At 43.2% G+C, this 19,894-nt stretch overlaps 1 long non-coding RNA gene and 1 pseudogene across 4 annotated transcripts; both read left to right on the top strand.

The window, feature by feature from the left end:
• Positions 1-6,810: 6,810 nt before the first annotated feature.
• LOC117695960 (uncharacterized) lies at positions 6,811-11,697 on the top strand (annotated as a pseudogene).
• Positions 11,698-12,434: 737 nt separating this feature from the next.
• Positions 12,435-19,488, top strand: LOC143433770 (uncharacterized). Of its 4 annotated transcripts, XR_013070054.1 has the most exons (10): positions 12,446-12,765; positions 13,442-13,548; positions 13,697-13,790; positions 14,040-14,171; positions 14,336-14,604; positions 15,529-15,613; positions 15,770-15,885; positions 16,957-17,202; positions 17,683-17,887; positions 19,258-19,488. It is a non-coding gene; the product is annotated as an uncharacterized LOC143433770 (long non-coding RNA). The 4 variants fall into 4 exon arrangements; XR_013070053.1 differs by lacking the exon at positions 13,442-13,548 and having other exon boundaries at positions 12,470-12,765; XR_013070056.1 differs by lacking the exons at positions 13,442-13,548; positions 16,957-17,202 and having other exon boundaries at positions 12,435-12,765.
• The last annotated feature ends 406 nt before the right edge of the window (positions 19,489-19,894 follow it).

Below are 19,894 nucleotides of genomic sequence, written 5' to 3'. Positions count from 1 at the left end.
TCACCTTCTTCTGACTCTTCTGCTGTGCCTGGGACATCTTCTGCTCATTCTTCTGCTGTGCCTGGAACATCTTCTGCTGACTATTCGGCTGTGCCTGGGTCATCTTCCGCTGATTCTTTTGCTGTGCCTGGGTCATCTTCTGCTGAGTCTTCTGCAGGCCAATGTGAACAGGTAATTTCCCCAAACATTCAAGGTTCCCTACACCCTTCCCTATCTAGCCAAGGAGTTCTGGGATCTTCCACTTCTCCTCCAGATGCTCAGGGATGGTCTGTATCCCACCAAAATGTTCTGGAACTAACCAAAGGTTTTCAAGGGTCTGTGGGACATTCCACATCTGCCCAGGCATCCCAAAGACTTTCCACTTGTCCTGAAAGAAAAATCATACATGTCTCCTCTTCCAGAAGGAGGTTCAAAAGTTTATCCGCTACCCTACAGGTCTCCAAACTTTCCACTTCTCCTCCCAAGCATGTTGGGCAAGACCCCTCTGGTCAAGGGGACCTACAACAGGCCCAATCAGAAAAAGACAGCTCCAAACCTTCTTCTCCCAAAAGTAAGATCAGTGACTTCTCATTTTTCACAAATGGAGCAAGTCGTACCACTTCTTCCCAGGAGAGTTTAACATGTTTGACAGCTGCCAAAGCAGGGCAGAGAGATAAGTCCTCTCACAAAGACAGCCAAAAATGTTCCCCCTCATCCCCAAAGTGCCCTAAGCAATCTGCTTCTAGTAAAGTGAGCTTGAGAACTGACCCTGCTGACCAAGGGGATTTCAGAACTTCCCCTTTAATCCAGGAGGACTTTCAAAGTCCCACACCATTAAAAAATGGGCTTAGATCATCTCTTACCGTCCAAAGGGGGCTAAATGCAATCACAAGTTCCCATGTGAGCCTCACAACGCTCACACCTGCCCACGTGGAGAAAAAACTTCCAACATCTACACCAGGAGCTCAAGGACCTTTGTCATTTTCAGAAGGAGTTCTTGAGAGTTCCACACAGACACAAGATGTGGTGGGAACACCCGAGGCCACCCAAGGGACTCTTGTGCCTTCTGCACACACACAAAGTCATCTAGCACCTTCGCCATCTTCACCAGGGGTTCTGAGACCGTCCCAATCTGTCAGGGGAGCACTAGGATTGTCTCCCTCTACAGGAGATGGTCAAAGACATGTTCTCAAGTCTGCTTTCCCACATAAAAGGAGAATAACGGATTCTCCTTCTGTGAAAAGGGATCCTGAAAATTCCCACTCCAGCAATTGGACAATGAAAGATGCTCCTTCTAAACAGCTGGGCTTCAAAATGTCCATATCTGACAGAGAATTATTCATATACCCCCTACCATCCAAAAGGGCCCTCCTGACTTGTCATCAGGACCAAAAGAGCCAAGGTTGTACCAAAACACTGCCAGTGAGCCATGCAAGTTCCATACTTGTACAGTGTGCTGAGACAATACAACCTTCCCTGCCTCCCCATGGGAATCTAGATCATTCTGTATCAGTAGGAGAGGCTCTAAAAATTTCTACTAACACATCAGATATGCTAGGGTTTTCCAAACCTGTACAAATTTCTCCAAGTACTAACCCAACTGAGGAAGGGACTGTGGGACAGAATACATCTACAAAAGGAGTTCTAGAAACAGCTCCATCTTTAGAAATGGCTTATGGATGTGGCACATCTACAAAAGTTGTTCTAAGACATATTCCACCTGTGCAGAATGTTCTGGATCCAATCCCATGTGTAAGAGGGGCTGTGGGACGTGATATGCATACACAAGGGTCTGTAGCATCCTGTACATCTAACAAAGGGAATTCCTTGGATTCCACCTATGCACAAGAATCCATGGGATCTCCCCAAACTTCACAGGAGGCTATGGGAACTTCCCTATCTCTTCAAGAGTATCAGCCATCTTCTCCAACTACACAAGGTGCTATAGACTCTTCCTCATCTGCACAAAGGGCCGTTGGTCATTCTCCATGCCCACAAGTGTCTCCAGAACATATTCCAAATACTTTAAAGGCTCTGGATTCTACCTTTTCTTCCAAAGGGGGCTTGGAAGCTGTTTTGCCCATCCAAATGGCCATGAAGCCTGATGTTTCTATACAAAAGGTGTTATCCCCTTCTTCAGCTGAAGAATGTTCCCTTCGAACTTCCACATGTACACAAGGAGGAGGTCTAGAAACTTCCCTACCTGCCCATGAGGCTCTTAGACCTCTCACATATGTCCATGGTGCTCTAGGAGAGACCACATCTACACAGGTAGCTCTAGTACCTTCCCCACATGCTGAAGCCACAGTCAAGACTTGCGCAGGTACACAGGGCACATTAAGACCTTCTCCATCTCAGCAAGAGGCCTTAGGATGTACTATATCTCAACAGGGTGCTCTACAATTATCTCCACCTACCCAAGAGTGTTCCTTTTACATGCCTTCTCTGGGGGGAACTGGTAGACGTTCTCTCTCTAACAAAGTGGTCCCCAGGCATCGAGTTTCTAGGAAAAACAGGTTAAGAGTTGATCCTTCTGACAAAGGAGGCTTCAGAAGTTTCCCATCTGATGAAGACAGTTTCGACCTTCCTCCTTCTGCAAAACGGGGGCTTGCATCATCTCCTGATGCCAAAGGAACTTCAAAAGCTGTAACTAATCCTCAGGTGAGTCCCACACCATCTATGTCTCTCCCAAAGGCCTTGGAATGTTCCACAAATGACCAAGGGACTATGGTAAGTTGCCAATCTACCCAAGGGCATGCTGGACAATCCGTATCTTCCCAAAAGGCTCAGTGGCCTTCTCTGTCTACCCCAAAAGCTCTAGTATGTTTACCATCTGCTCCAGGGCTTCAGGGAATTTTTCCATCTCTCCCAAAGGCTCCAGAACATGTTTGCCATGCTCAAAGTGATTTGTCACTTTCCAAAATAGACTTCAAAACTACGCAACCTTTTCTAAAGTTCCAAGGGTCTAAGGGAAAGTCCACATCTAAAAAAAATTGTTTAGAATGTGTGCCATTACCCCAAACATCTCTGAAAACTTCCACGCCTTGTAAAGCATCTAAAAATCTTTCTGCACAAGGTACCCTAGAGCCTTTGGTATCTGAACAAGGGGAAGGGACAGAATACCAATCAGAAAATGACAATCTGGGACAATCTATATCAGCACAAGGGACTGGAGGCCCTTCACCATGTCATAAAGGGGCATTAGGATCTACTCAACATGCCCATAGGAAGGAAAAAGTATTGCCATCTAATCAGGGGGCTGAAAAACATTCTCTGTCTCTGAGAGGGGCTAGGCAACTGCCCAAATCTGAAACTAGGACTCTAGAAAATTTGCCATCTAAACAAGGATCTTCTTCTAGTACCAAAACTACAAAACCATTGTTATCTTCCAAAGGGAGTGTGAAACCTTCATCATCTGCACAATGTGCTCAGAAAGCTCCCCTAAGGACAGCAGGTACTCTCACAACTGTGGGATGTAAACAATGGCCTCTAGAACATTCTATGGCTGTCCAAGAAACTGTGGGTTCTTTGCCATCTACCCCAGAGTTTCCAGAGAATTCAACATCTACCCAAAAAGAGCTAGGGTACTCATCACACAAGGTAGAATCTCAGGATACCTCACCTTCTTTCCAAGGGACTACAGGCCATTTGCCATGTCCCTTGGAGCCTACAGGACATTCACTATATGATCATGGATCTCAGGAATCTTCTTTAGAAGTCTCCAGTGATCTAGCACATTTTCTGTCTACCAAACTTTGCATATCTGCTCAGGCAACTCTGTGCCAGTCACGATGTACTCAACATTCTCTCCAGCAGTCATCATCTTCTCAAAAGACTCTGGGAACATCTGAGTCTGCCCAGCGTACTACTCATAGGCATTTGTCTTCTGTCTCAGGTTCTTTAGGAAGGTCACAGTGTGTGCCGAGGACTACAGGAACTTTGCCCCATGCCCTGACGCCTTTTGGTCAAACCTCACCAAAACAAGCAAGTCCAGCCCCTCCATCATCTTTGCCAAAAACTGTGTCAAGTTCCCTATATTCCCAAGCAGCTCTTGAGCCGCATGCATTGGCACAAATTTCTCCATTACCATCAGCATCTACTCAGGTGTGTGCACAAGCTTCCCTTTGTGCAGAAACCACTTTGGGAAAGCTCATAGCTGCCCAGGGGATTAAAGAACCTTTGTGTCCTAGCTCAGGGACTCTAGGTTATAAAGAAAGTGACAAGCAGGAACTAGGATCTTTTCCATGTGCCCAAGTGCCTCTGGGAATTCCCTTATCTGCAGAAGGAACTTTGGGATCTTTGTCATCTGCACAAGGGGTTCTGGGAACTTCCCTATCTGCCCAAGAGTCTCTGAGAACGTCCACATCCAAACAAAAGCATATAGAAACTGTGTCATCTGTTCCAAAGTCTTTGAAACATCCCACTCCTTCCCAGAGGGCTCTTACATTTTCTCCACCTGCTCAACATACTGGACAATGCACATCATGTTCCCCACAGACTACTGGACCTGCTCCAGGGGTTCTAGGAGCTTTGCTATCTTCTCAAAAGCCCAAGGAACTTTCAAGGGCAGCAGAGGAAACTTTTTCTGTGGGGCAAGACAAAGAAACACAGAGTACCTTGGGCCATTCGCCCCTGGTGAGGGAGGATGTAGCATCTTCTCAACCTGTGTCAGTGACTCTAGGAACTTTGCCACCATCACCTCCAGAACCTGGTAGACATTCATCTTCTATCCAAGTAGGGGGAGGAACTTTTGCATCCAGTCAAGGGTGTCTAGTACCTTTGCAATCATCCCAGGGGCTTCTGAAACTTTCGATCTCAGCCCAGGCAATGATAAATACATTACAATGTTCTGAAGGTTCTTATAATCCTCTGGGTCTTTCCTCTACAGAACAGGGAACTCAAGCATCTTCAGGTTCTGCTCATGGAGCTGTGGGTCCCTGTTTATCTACACAGGGGACAGTATGTCAATCCACATCTAAGCAAAGTTCTGCCCATCATTCTACATCCCCCCAAAGGTTTTCAAGTCCTTTACATACACAAGGTACAGGAACACAGTGCACCTCTACACCCTGCACAGTGGCAGATTCACCATCTACTCCAGTGTGTGAGGGATATTCCCACCCTGCTCAAAAGACAGCAGGAACTTTGGAATCTGAACAAGGATCTCTGACCATTTCTGCAACTGCACAAGGCTTTGTTGAGCCTTTGCCATCTCCGCAGGGGCCTCTAGGATATTCATCATCTGCACCAGGTGTGCAAAAATCTTCAACATCCACCACAGGACATGTGGTATCTGGTGGCTCACCTCTGGAACTTTCAATATCTGCCCACCTTATTCCCTTACTTTCTTCCCTAAGCCTTTCGGATACTTCCCTTTCTGTAGAAGGGACTTTAGATCTCTCAAAACGTACAGAGGGTACTCTAGGACATTCTTCTTCATGCCAGGGACCAAATGAGTCTTTGAATTCTGCTCAAAGGGCCCAACACACAGATCCACCTGCTTCAGAATCTTCAGGATCTATGCATTCTTCCAAAGGTCCTATGGTAATTTCTTTATCTGGACAAGGAACACTAGGATCTGTATCATCTTCCCTAGGGCCTTTGACAATGTCTCTATCTCTTCAAGTGAATCCAGGACCGTTGTTATCTGTTCAAGAAGCTGGAGGCCCTTGCCTGTCTTTACAGGGGAATCTGGAAGGTTACACCTGTATGCATGGCAAGCCAGGAATATCCAATTCTTCAACAGATTTCAAATTTTCAGCATCTACTACAGTGAGTCTAGGATCTTCTCCATCTGTCCAATTGGATTTGACAGTGCCACAGCCTGACTTATTACCACTGAACTCATCCCTGTCTGCCCAGGGTGTTCTAGGAACATTGACATCTACCCAAGGGTCTCCAGAAACTTCCTTGTTATCCCAAGAGCCCCCAGGAACCTGTTTGGATAAAGAGACTGTAGGATATTCACCATCTAATCCAGAAGATCTTGGTCTTTTTGAATCTGCCCTGGGCACACTAGAAACATTGCCATGTGTGCAAAACACTGCAGAAATAGCACCTGTTGCCCAAGAAATTATAGAGCCTTTGTCACTTGCAAAAAACTCCCTCAGGTTTCAACCTTCTTCATCACTTAGTCCAGAGTCAGAAGAACCCCTGCCATCTACCCAATGCATTTCTATGAGTTCAGATTCTGTGTCAGGGACTGTAGAATCTTTGCCATCTGTGCCAGGGGCTCTGGGGCCTTTGAAAACTAATGAAGGTGCTCTGGGTCTTTTAGTATCTGAAGAAAAAATTCTGGGAACACCCACATCTCCACAAGAAACTCTAGAACATTCTCAACCAGCCCAGGGGCTTCTAGAACCTACGCCATCTATCCAAGACACTGTAGAAACTTCCTTTTCAACAGAGTTTCTCGGACTGTCCCTTTGTGCACGTGATGACTTTGTTTCTATCTCTCCTCATAAAGAACGCCAGAGGCGTTTCTCTTTTCCCAAGAAAGGCCCTAGACTTTTCAATTCTACCAAAAGGGTATTGAAATCTGTCCCATTTCCTGAAGGGGATATCCAAACTTCGCTTTCAGAACTTGATGTCTTAAAACGTATCTCTTCTGCTGAACGTAGCCTCACATCTTTCAAGTATGCCAAAAAAGACTCAAGTCCCACTTCCAGTTCCCCTCCTAAAGAAGGTGTCATTCCTTCTCCCTCTCCAGGAGGTTGCTCCAGACATTCTAATATGGGAGAAACAAGATCAAGACAAGCCTCTTTAGACCAAACAGGATTGAAATCTGTGCCATCAGAAGATGAGGGCTGGGAACTCTGCCATTCTTCCAAAATGGGGTTAAGAGGTTGCAATTCTGACAAAAGGGGTGCAAAGCTTGAAACTGAGACCAACAGAAACTTCACCATTTCAGATTCTGCCAAAGGAGCCTGTGGATCCTCACCATCTCCTGAGGAGGGCCTCAGAAGTCCCCCACCTCCCCAAGGCATTCACAGACAGTCCAAGTCTACTAAAACCACATCAAAAGAGGCCCCTTCTGACCAAAGGGACACTCAAGCTTCCAATTCTGAACATGAGAGTTGCAAACCATCTTCTTTGTCAGAAAGAGAGCTCAGATATTCTTTATCTTCCAAAAAAGATAAGAAACCTAAAGCTACTCCCCAAGAGGGCATAGCATCCTCCATCTCTACTGAAGAGTGCACACAAACCACTAACTCTCATGAAGAGAGCCTCAGGCATTCCACCTTTCCTCATGAGATTCCCAGACACACTACTTTTACCAGGAGAAGAGAGAGGAATGCCTCTGAAACCCATGGAGCCCTGGAAAGGTCTGCTGCAGACCAAGAAGTCATTGAGTCATCTCAAGATGGAGACAGTCCCCATGGGGGTGTCAAACATTCATCATCACCCCAAGAGGATACCAGCCACCCTGTTTCTACTAAGGAGAGCTCAAAACATGCTCCTATTGTCCAAGAAGGAGAGAAACCTTCCATTAGTTCCACACGGGAGCGCACAGCTTTGGTTCCTATCTTATGGGGATTCATCCCTCCACCAGTTCCAAAAGGGAGTACAACATCACTCCCTGTTAGACAAAGAAATTACAGTCATATCATATGTCAACCAGAGGACCTGGTACCTTCCCTCTCCTACCAAGGGAGAGACCCAGCACTCCAATATGAATCTGGATACCCCCTTTATAACCCTTCTGACCTTGGGGGCCACAGATACACACATTTTGTTCGAAGCAATCTCAAAAGGATCCCACTTCAAAGTAGGAGATATACTGGTTATATCTTCTCCTCTAAAGGAGCTATCAGTCCTTCTCAAACTGACCAATATGGATTAAGACTTTCTAGTTCTTACCAAAGGGACATTGGATATGTACGCCCTGTTTCAGGCAGCCTCAGAATGTTTCAGGCTGAAAGAGATAGACTCTCAAATGCCCCATCTAAGACACTGGGTCTTAGAGAAGCTTTTTATGACAGAAAAGTATTCAGAAATGTGTCTTATAATCAACAGTGGGTCAGACCTTCAAGTTCTGCCCTAGGAAGCTTCCGAAATTCCTCTTCTTCCCAAGGAGGTATCAGAGCTTCCCAGCCTGCCAAATGGAAGCTCTAAGGCAGCCCATCTAAAGAGGATGGCCTGGGCCCTACTCTCATTTACCATGGCTTTTTCAATTCTTTTTTTTAATCTAAAAGTCACCCTTATGTTTTCCCACTCTGTGCACCATATAAACAACAGGAGTTTAATACTTTTTCTTCTCATCCACCATCTATCAAACTTACAACTTCTATTTCTAGCTGCCTCAGATACACATTGAAGCATCAGATAAGTTCTTCTGACTAAAAGAATGCTAAGTATTCCCCCTTCTGATTAAGAGTAGCTCACAATTTGTAGTCAAAATGGCATGCTATAAAATGTATTCCTCGCGGAGAATAACATGTGCTTCTTCTGACCACTGTATATCTAGGCCTACTTGAACTGACCTAGTTGGTGAAAAAAAAAACTCCCTCTATTAAAGTTGCACTGAGTGCATCTTATTCTGATCTGATGACCTAATGACCTCCATCCAAATAACAGGACATGGATGCCTGAGGTCCTGATGCATAAGAGTAGCCTGCAAAGTCATAAACCCAGGAGAATATATATATTTAAATATATTTTTATATATTTATATATTATATATAATTATATATATGTATATATACATTTGTATGTATATATACATATATATATATATATATATATATATATATATATGAAATAACAAACCATGCCATGTTCAAAAATAGGCAACTGAGTTATCAGGAGACCTAGCTAAGTACTGCCTCTTAGCATGTTGGAGATTGATTACACTGCTCCCTGGCCTGCATGATAGGAATGTTCTTGGTTCCCATGAAGACTACATAAGGAAATTTTCAGGCCTTCTCTACTCTCCAACTTGACTCTTGATCTTCCTCTGACACAAGAGTCTTTGCAATTTCTGTTTTCCCCTACATGGTATGAGACTTTTGCCTCTAAAGATTGGTATCCTTAATAGTTTTGGGATATGTCAACATTCTCATTCTGTCCATGGGTCCTTCAAATTGTGTTTCTGACACAAAAGCAGGAAAACACACACTTCCCCAAATCTCTGAATTGGAGCTCAAATCATTCTCAAGGTTCTCAAGGGGTCCGCAGGCATACTCTGTCTTAACAAGGAGGCTAAATGCACTCCAGTCATTCTCAAGTAGGCATCAGACCTACAGCTTAAGAACTACTGATCTTCCAAATTTCTGTATGGATCAAGGGGACTTTTGACCTGTCCATTGTGAACCAGGGATACTCAGATCTTCCCCAATAGCCTAAGTGACCTTCATCTTAACTGTATAGGACCAATGTGCTTCACAACTTTCACCAGTAACTCAAGGGTGGTTCAGTTATACCCTCTCAACATCAAATGTGTAACAAATTCCCCAGTTTTCAAGGGAGCATTAACATACAATTCCTTTGAGAACCTGAAACCTCAAACATTCATTAATTGCTCAAATTGACCTCAGAGTTACCACTTCAGAACTAAGGTGTCCCATAAGTCCTCAATGACTTGAAGAGGTCCTAAGACCTATGACATAATAAGCAAAGGACTTCAGACCTTGACAAGAAGGCCACAGATACAGCCCTTTTATGATCAGCATACAATAGAATTGATAAAGTCACAATGGGGCCTCAGATGGACCCTTCTAGAACAAGGACAATTTATGTCTCCAGCTAATAACTCCATCAAGTCATGCCCCCTCAGAAGTAAACAAACCCATGATGACAAGGAGCCTGATACCCAGTTGGAATATCTTCTGAAGAGGGCCTTAGCCTTATTTCCTCTAACCATAGTAGCCCCTGACATTAGGGTATGCCAACGGGGTCAGCTGACCTTGAATAAATATATTTTATTCTTCCTCTGTCTGCACTGGAGATGTCTGAGACATGCCCCTTTGATGAAGCAAGCTACAGAACTGACTTTGTCACTGAGGAGTGTATCTCAAACATTCAGGCTCACCTGTAGTGTGACCTACAAGGATCCTTGTGACCAAGAATGCACAGGAGCTTCTCTCTTTGTTCAGGGCTGACTCAGGTTTTCCACTCAACTAAGAGAGACCAGAAATTCTCCCTCAGATTTCATTGGTTAGGAAATACACCTTAGACCACCAAAAACAAAACAAAACAAAACAAAACAAAACAAAACAAAAAAAACCAGACAACCCTGGATTCAAGTTCCATGGCCACTGAATCAAAAGCTCAGCCTGGATCCAAGGCCATTTATATATAGGAAACACACCCAGATACTTTGGCCCAACTTTTCAGAAGAAACCTCAGATCGATGTTAAGTCAACAATGGAGTCCTCAGAGACAAGAATTTTCTAGAGTTATCTGAAGTCGTGGAAGCTTGGATTTCCTGGACCAACCTCCTCTACAGAAGGTAAACAGGGATATTCCCCTACTGTCCAACAGGGTCGAGGGCCTTTCTCCTTTTCAAAATGGTGGTATTTTTCTTCCTCTGATGATTGGGGCCTTCAAAGTCAGCCCTTTGACTCAATAGGCTCTCATAACAATCCCTACTGCTCAAGGGCCTGTGGGATATTTTACCTCTGACCAAGGTGCATTGCTCCCTTTGGTCAAAGTTCACAGAAATCAAGAGGAGAAAGCAAATCCTGGAACCTTATGCTACTTCCTTGAGTAAAGTCACATGACCTGTTGTGAAATCATCTGTCTAGCATAGTTCTGGTTGGTTGGATATAATTCTTAGGAGGCAATCATGCTGAGGTGTGATCACATACCCATGGTGATCATGAATCATGGTAACTCTATTTGCTCTCCTGCTGCTTCAGCTAAAGGTATGGATATTCTAGACTGAAGAACAGTTCGAAGGTGAGGCAATGCTAAGGCCTCATCAGCTAAGGTAAGCAATTTAATTTTTCCATAAAATATTATGGAATTTTTTATACTCAGATCATCTCTCCCATCACAAGGATATCCAGGACCTTCTTTCTTCCCAGGGGTATGCACTCTTTCTACCTTTGATTAAAGAAGCATCATATTTTCCCACTGAAGCAAAGGGAGCCTCAGATCATTCCAGTTTGTCAGAAGTCTTAAACATTCATTTAGTTTGAGGAATCCCATACAACTTCCTGAACATCTCTGTGAGTTTTCATGTCAGTGACTTCTCTGCAGGATCTGTAATCAGAAGAATTTGTGTTAAGTCCATTTCAAATTGGAGGGTGTCTAGATCTCCCTTATTCCAAGAAGATAGAAAGTTTGCTTTTTCCTTGACAGTGTATGTCAAAGATTCTTCATTGCATCATTACTGAACCTACAAAACTGAGCTGAAAGGGAAATCTGGGAAACAATAAGAAAAATATCTGAGGCTCAGTCTACAGTATCAGGAAGCTGTGAACTATGGTTTCACAAACTTCTCATTCAGCTCAAGGAAAACTGTAGTTTCAGTAATGATGCAATGAAGAATCTTTGACATGCATACTTTGTCAATGAAGAAGCATACATTCTATCTTCTTAGAATAAGGGAGTTCTAGACACCCTTAAATTTGAAAGGGACTTGGTACACATTCTTCTGCTTACAGAGCTTACAGAGAAGCCACCGACATGAAAACTCACAAAGATGTTCAGAAGTTGTATGGGATTCCTCAACCTAAACGAATGTTTAAGCCTCCTTTGGACAAACTGGAATGATCTGAGGCTCCCTTTGCTTCAGTAGGAAAATATGATGCCCCCTTAATCAAAGGTAGAAGGAGTGAGTACCCGAGGGAAGAAAGGAGGTCCTGATATCCTTGTGACAGGAGCGATGATCAGAATATAAAAATTCCCATAATATTTTGACCAAGCATCCCCTGACAATGGTTTCCTCAGAGAATCCACTTCTAGTCATAGAATTCTCAGTGCTATTTCTCTAGGAGGTCTTAATGTTTCCCTTCTGATCTGGATGACAAGTCATCCCCAAGTGACTGAAGGGATGGCAGATCACTCTGAATGGACATCCTGGGACATAAAATGATATCCTTGAACCTGACAGTAAAAATCTGAGCCCAGATCTAACTTCTATCTTTAAGATTGACACTTGAAATGGAGCAGGTCCATCTTTGCTGCCTCTGCCTGTGCTGCTGTTGAACACCTTGTGGAGAACTTGGAGCCAGAGATTACCAACCAATTTGTAAGAAAAAAATTTCTCTGTTTCCTGGGAAGCACGCCTCAGAGTCCCAGAACACATGGGTATTCTGGACTGTGAGGACATTTGCACTTGATAAGGTATTTTCTGCACCTTCTTTCAATTCCCATGGTAACCTATTGCCTGAGTGATTATGTGACCTTTCTGCTCTTCCCTATCCTCCCAACATATTTTCTATCTCAAAGTGAGACCCATGACCTTTTCACAAAAGATCAATGTACTTTTTATAACTAACTGATCAGGCATAGTTCCAAAGGTGACTATTTCTGTAAACAAGGGACCCTAGTCCACTCTGATTTGAGGTCCAATAGTCCAAGTTTAGAATCAGAGCCTAGAACCTGTGCCATCTGACACAAGGCAAGTCCACAGAAACGTAATAACTTCCAACATTTCTGCCTAGATCTGGACAGCTGAACAAACTAGATGTAACCTAGCCAGCAACAGTCATCCAAACCCTTGGGAAAAAGAAATGAGTTTCTGCCTGCTCTCTCCCAGAATTAACACAAGCGATACAGATACAAAACTCTGAATTGGAAACGTATAATTGCTGCCAGAAAATTTCTCCACTGTATAAGGTACTGTATAATGGCCTTTACAATTGACAGAAGTGTATATGGCACCTTCACTCTGCCTGAAGAAGATTCTGTTCTCCTTTTTCAACAGGGCCTCAGGGTTAATGTTAACTTACTCCTTCTCACTACAGCGAACAAAATGGCAGAACTCTCCTAGGACTAACATTGCCCTAGACCCCATTTGCCAAATGGGCCCTTAAAACACCTATTATGCCTTACGTGTTCCTTACAAATTCCTATTCCTATAAAGTTGCTTTGAGTCTTTTCTCCTTAAAGGGCTGTCAGATCAAGGGAGCTTTATACCACTCATTCTACATAAAAGAGCATCAAACATTCCCTGTCTGTCTTCCCAGTAGGATTTTGGGCCTATTGTTGACCTCCACCTGCCAAATAGATTTTAGACCTTCAATTTCTGCAAAGGGGGCCCTGGGAAATCAAAATCTATTCAAAAGGGCTCTCAAAACTAGCCCCTGTGTAAAAAGGCTGTTTCAAACCTTCATCCTCTACACCAGGGGACTTCATGTCCACCTGGGCAACTAAAGAACCACCAGACCTTCTCTTCAACCCATGCCTCACAAACACCCCATTAACGAAGTTTTCTTTAAAGCTAACCGCTCTGTCCAAGACATCTTTACAACACATTTGCAAACAATGGTACCTCACATTTCTCTGCTTTTAGATCATGGGATAGAAGATATAAAGATGAAATCGGCTTTCATACCTTGTGCCTCAAAATTGGTCATCAAAAATGCAGAACTGACCTTATAGTCGCATGCAATTAAAATGGTATAAAAGCAAAACAGAGGAGGGGGAATGGGATAGGAGGTTTTAGGGAGGGGAAATGGGGAGAGGGCATGACATCTGTTTTGTAAGTAAAATATCCAACAAAATATTCTAAATTAAAAAATGCATGATGCCTATCAATTATTTGCAGATGTGTGCAGTTTGAACACAGATTTGGGGAAACATCAATGCTTGTTGGAAGATTGAGGTGATCATTGCCTGGACTCTCACAGATTTCACATAGGGTATGCATCTGGGGTGAGGCAATCAGAACATTCCTCCAGTGCACAATGTAGTCTAGAACCTTCCCCTGCTGACCATGGGTGAACTGGATATTTCTGTTCTACAAAATAGGACTGGGGACCTCTAGCTTATGAACCAAGACATTCAGGATTTCTCCTTTGCTGAAGGTTGTCTTAGAACTTCTCATTCTGGGAAGAGGTTCCCAGACTCCTCTGTTGCCCAGTTACTTTCACACTCCTTGTTTTTTGAAGTTCCTGAGAGAACTCGGCCTCTGCCCTTCCCTTCATCAACAATGTGGCCTTGGATCTTGTCCACTTCTGCAAGGGAGGATGTGAGCCACTGTCTTTGACCAAAGGAAGCTCCCACGTTCCTTTTTTCCAAAGGTGACATTAGATATGCTCTTTTGAATAATTGTGTATCGTGCCTTGTATCTTCAAGAATTCTCTTATGTCTTTGAACTACCTCCAATGTATACACTATAATAAGAGAGATCCAAGCCTTTCACCTTTCACCATGGTGGCTAAGGAAATATATTGTTTCACTCTAGTTTGAGGTCCCAGGACCTATGTGGAGAATTATTGGCTGGATCCTATGTTATGCTCCATAGCCTAATCACATTGCTGTTGCCCATACATGGACATGTTAAGACAAACTGAAGGAGGCAACCCAGCCAGGGACAGGCATCCAGGGTGTTTGAAAAAGGATTGTCTTGTTGCCTGAACTCCCCCAGACCAAACACAAGTTGTGGAACCTCTACCAACTAAAGAAGAGTTAGAAGCTGAAGAGCAGTGCTGGGACCTTCCTTTACTGAATAAGGTAACAGGGTCATTCATGTCTATCAGGATGCTGCATGGTACTTACCCCTCTCCTAGGGCTTTCTAACCCATCCATACCTTTGCACAACCAGGTCTCAAAGTTTTCTCTTTCTCATAAAGGCCCGAGCACTTTCTTTCTTCCCAAATTACCTCAGTTTTTTTACTTTACTGAAGAGAATGTCAGACCTCCCTCCTACAACTAAACCTACTGCAGACCTTCCCCATTTGTCCAAGGTGGACTAAAGTACTCATTTAGAGGAAACACCCTCAAACTTTCTGTTTCTTTGAAAGCAGGCCTAAGTCATTTGTCTTCTGGCTAAAGAGGCCCCAGGTAGAGTAAGGCTTATGCCATCCCTTCTGTAGAAACCAGAATCAAATCTACTCACATGCAGTCCAGTGTAGTGTAAAAGGAGGCTATGATATCCTCCTTCAACAACAAGGACTATAGACATCCAGTTCATGGCCAAGGGTGTATTTCTCATGAAACAATGATGACAGAGACCACAGGTTTGTCTCCTATGGCCAAGTGGGTCTCATTCATTCCATCTGTAGTCACAGGAAATTCAGATGTAGCCTCTAGCTATGGGACACCCTAGTTCATAGCTTCATTCCAAGGGCACCTTACACTTGACTTTAAACACGTCTTACATTAGTGCCAATCTCTCTGACCAAATTGCCAGGCAAACACAATTGCAACCACAGAGTGGGACCCCACAAGTTTCTGGGTGTATGACAGAGGGTAGAAAATGGAAAGTGAAAACTAACAGATATGCGATCTATAGGTGGTTGTCAGAAATGCAATGTTCCTGTCTCTCATTTAAGGATATGCACAGACCAATACCACTTTGAGGGAGTATCAGATTTCAGACCACTTCTCATCCTGAAGAAAGAACTTGCTGATTGTTTCTTGTACTCTTCCCAACAGGATGTACAATATATGGATAATGAAAGCTGGGAAGACTCTTTGGACACAAAAGATGCAGTACCATACTGTTCTCCCACTACCCAAGGTAAGCTAAATTTCTCCCTTCTGCACAGTGAGAGGATTAGAGCTTGCTATTTGTTTAAACATGGCCAGGCACTTTCTTTCTAAGCAAAGCAGTTCTGGATGACTCCAGATGTTCCATTTATGAATACAGACTACTCAAATTGCATCTATTTTCCAGGCATCACATACCATCTCCTTTGGATGAAGGGTCATCAGCACTTGACTTGGAATGGGTGGCCTTCAGGCCTTTCTGCTCTTACAAATACTACCTTAAACCTTCCCCTTCTGTCCAAGGTCAGTAATAAAAATGACTGGAGTTCACTACTGGGATCTCAGGATTTTCATTGTGCCTAAGGGGACCAAGATCAAAGGGTCCTCAAAGCATCCCCCACCTATATATGGGCCTCAAACATAACCCTCTGATGATGAACTTTAGATCATTTCCCTCTAACCATGGCCACTAAGAAAATACCTGTGTGACCACAGGGGCATCATTTAATTCTGCCCTGTGTTAACAGAGCCTGACACTTCAGTCTTCTGTTTTTCATACCATCCTTCATGCACTTACCCATGTAGCTGATGACAAACTTCAGGAGGACTTAGAGACTGACAATCATGACTGATGAATAATTCTTAGATTGCTGCCTACCACAGTGTAACTGAGGATGCAAATCTTCTAAACTGTGAAGCAGTCCTACCATCCCTGCTCAAGGTAGGCTAGGACATTTTTTCATCCTTAAAAAGGTTTGGGACTTTAAGCAGACTCTAAGTGTGCTTTAATCTTCTACTTCTGAACATCATTGCTTTAGACAATCAAATTCTGTCCATTATATATCAAATGCACCCTCTGCATATAAGAGGGTCCAATATCTATCTTACAGGATGGACAGGGCATGAGATAATCTCTCCCTGCCCAAGGTCTCAAAGTCCACTTTGAGTCAAAAAGGTCCACAATAATTAGAAGGATTTCAACTTCATTTCTGATGAAGGAGGGCACAAAAATTCCACTTAACTGTATCTCACATCCAACTCCTCTCATCTGAAAGGGACATCAGAATAACTACTTTTGTTACAGTAGTCCGCAAATGCACAGTCTCTGTCCAAGTGGTCTGTAAATGTCATCCTTTCATAGTGAATCTTTGGTGCCTTTCTCTCTGCCTATAATGAGGAGCCTCAGACACTCCATGCCTGCTCATAAATATTTACTCTTACCCTTCTGTCTAGGGGGCAACAACATTTTCTCCTAATGCCCACAGTTCTTGAAATCTTTTAGCCCAAGGTGGACTCATGCCCACCCTCTTTTGAAAGGTGTCAATTGATCTTGTTTTACTGACTTTGTGTGCCTGCTATATCCCAACTGTCTAGGATATCTTCCAAGCTTATTCCTACTACATATATTCTGAGACATTCCTCCACTGAAGAAAGAGGCCTTGGACTTATTTCCTCTGACCAAAAGTTTCATAGCCTAAAGATAACCATTCAACCTGTTGGAATATTGAAACAACTGCAGCCTGGACTTTCCCACAGCACACAAAATATATGGACACTCTAAATACTGAAAAATAATTGGAAAGTAATCGAGCAATACTGAAATTTCCTGTGGTCCACAAGGTATTTACATTTTCTCCAATGAGAAATGGTCTTTATTATTTTATTGAAAATAGAAAGAGATTTTACCTCTGTGACAAATAGGTATAGAATTTCACTTTTCACAGAGTTTCTCAGAAATCCCACTTATGACTAGGGTGCTGTGACACTCTTATTCCCATGAAATCTGGCACATTACCTCGTAGAGGAAGGGCACAACAGTGCTACTTCCAAGCAAAGCTGACCAAGCTCCTCCCCCATTCTACACAGGAAGATTTAGACATTCATAAGAGGCAGTGCTCCAGACCTGGCCTGTGTGATTGAGGAAACACCACAGAGTCACCATCTTCCCAGTGCATCTCTTACACACAACTTCTAATTTCAGAGGTCTGGGAAGCACTGTTCTGACCTAAGAGATCTAAGAGAACTGTGGAGGGAGGTCCCCTTGAAAAGAATATCAAGGCAAGGGTAAATGAGACTACTTTATTTGTTTTGGTCCCACAGACCCAGACAGTCTGTCCTCCATGCAGAGAAATGCGTGGATGGACATATATTTGAGGAATACACTGAATATGAGGCTACTGCATTCCAGGTTCTTAGAAGACTTCTAAGACATCTGTCATGCCTAGCACCAACTATCGGATGGTATGAATTCGAGATTGTGATTTCAAGTTTGGAGCTAATAAAGGAACATTCTTTAATTCTCAAGGTATCAATCAACCTTCAACTTCTGCTCAATAGTGCTCCAGACATAAAGAGTAAGAAGGCTGAACCTCTTCCATACAATCCTGGGGACCTCCAATCTCATCTTTCTACTTTAGAGCATCTTGGATCTATCACATGTCCCCAGAGGGGCAGAAACAATTCCTCCTCTGCACACAGGGAGATTAGATATATCTCCCCTTACCCAAAGTTCTCTTAGTACCCTCTATTACTGAATTGGCTTCTAGACTATTTCCTCTCCCTAATTATACCTGAAATATTCCTCTTCTCACCAAAGGATTCCATGCTGCCTGTTCTAATAGAGAACTACACTCCACCAGTATCCAAAGGGTTCTCAGAACTTCAAACTGTTTTCCTGTGGGAGTGTACTCACTAAGTACATAATTGGGCCTCAGATCCTTCCAAAGTCCTGCCTCTGATTTTCCAGTGGGTCTCAGATTTCATTTTCCCCAGGCCATCTTCAAATATGCCTTTCTAACCAAGGAGGACATCACATTGTCCTCCTCTGGTGCAGGGTCCTCAGACATTCCCCACCCTATCTTTAGGACCTATATTATTTCCATCCACCCAAAGGGACCTCCAGACCTCCCAGCTTGTAAGTTCCAGAGCCCAAGCTTAGCAAGTGCAGCCCAGAACAGAAGCTCACTGCCTCAAGGCAGAAACCAAAATGATGTGTTCCCCACATTTCATACCTAGACCTAGCAGCTGAACATATGCTTAAGAAGGAGAACCAGTGTGGGACTGTCAGCCAGGTTTTCTGATGGATGCTCAGACTGCTGCCTGACCTAGCACCACATTCTCTACAAGGAACCCATGTCTCTGAGGAGGAGTATGCAAATTTCAAAATCTACCCAACCAAACATGCTAGTTTACCTCTATAAAATGGTCACAGATTTCCACTCTCTTCCCAAGAAACCCTCAAATATTTCAGCTCTGATCCTAGGGATCGTGTATTTTCTCCATGGTTTTGGGGGTTTCACTTCTTTCCCATACCCCTCGACAAGATTCAGACTACTCTCCTCTGACCCACTCATCCCTGGTCATACATCTCTGACTAGTCTTGAGGGCATTCAGGGTCTGCATATGAGGCCTTCAATAATGCCCACATTGTCTCACACATACTCTTTCTGACGAATGGGATCTTCAAACTCCACCTCTGGCTAAGGAAACTTCACACAATCCTTTCTCATTAGATGGGGTCTCTGTAGTGATATCTTTATCCTCCGTGCAAACTCTGGTTTTACCTTCTGACCAAGCAGCTTTCCCACTTTGCTCAAAATATGTAACACTTACACAATGCAGACAAAGAGGCCTTGATCATTCTCCTACTTATCGATATAGCATTCCTTCCCTCAGGTATGAGATCTCCAGAGGAGCAGAAAGAGGCTGAAATACCATTCATCATCTTCAGAGCTTTCAGCATCAGTGGAGTGGTCCCAACCTTACTGCCCAGACATGGATGGTTGAACACAAACCTGCTGCTGCATGCAACCTTACTGCAATCACTACATCATCCCTTTGGCAATTTCTGTCACATTATATTGTGATTACACTTTTTCTATAGAAATTAAATCATTTTAAAACACATATCTGAAATGTTTACTGATTTCAACCTGCTTTATGTCTGGTTTTGTTATTTGATGTGCTAATTTGTGGACTTAATTCAAGTGGTCTGTATAGATAACTAAAGCCCAGTAAATTACTCTTCAATCTCAGGCTACTATTCCATGCTTGGAATGTTTGAAAGAAAAAAATACATGTAACATGTTTCACACTTCTGCACCTTCTTCTAAGTATATCTGTGGATGATTGAATGAGGAGTGAATGAACATATTTCTTTTACTGGCATACCAAGAACATACTCGTGGATAAGGTAAGTTGACAATGTGATGCAAAGAATAGTTGTCACCAACTCATTTCTTTATGATGTATAATGGAAAATACATTTTGTATACACATTTAATTCTGTAAATGGATGCATGATCAAAATATC

The sequence above is a fragment of the Arvicanthis niloticus genome, assembly GCF_011762505.2.
Source record: "Arvicanthis niloticus isolate mArvNil1 chromosome Y unlocalized genomic scaffold, mArvNil1.pat.X SUPER_Y_unloc_1, whole genome shotgun sequence".
Classification (NCBI taxonomy): Eukaryota; Metazoa; Chordata; class Mammalia; order Rodentia; family Muridae; genus Arvicanthis; species Arvicanthis niloticus.
This window is presented reverse-complemented; position numbering and strand designations above follow the sequence as displayed.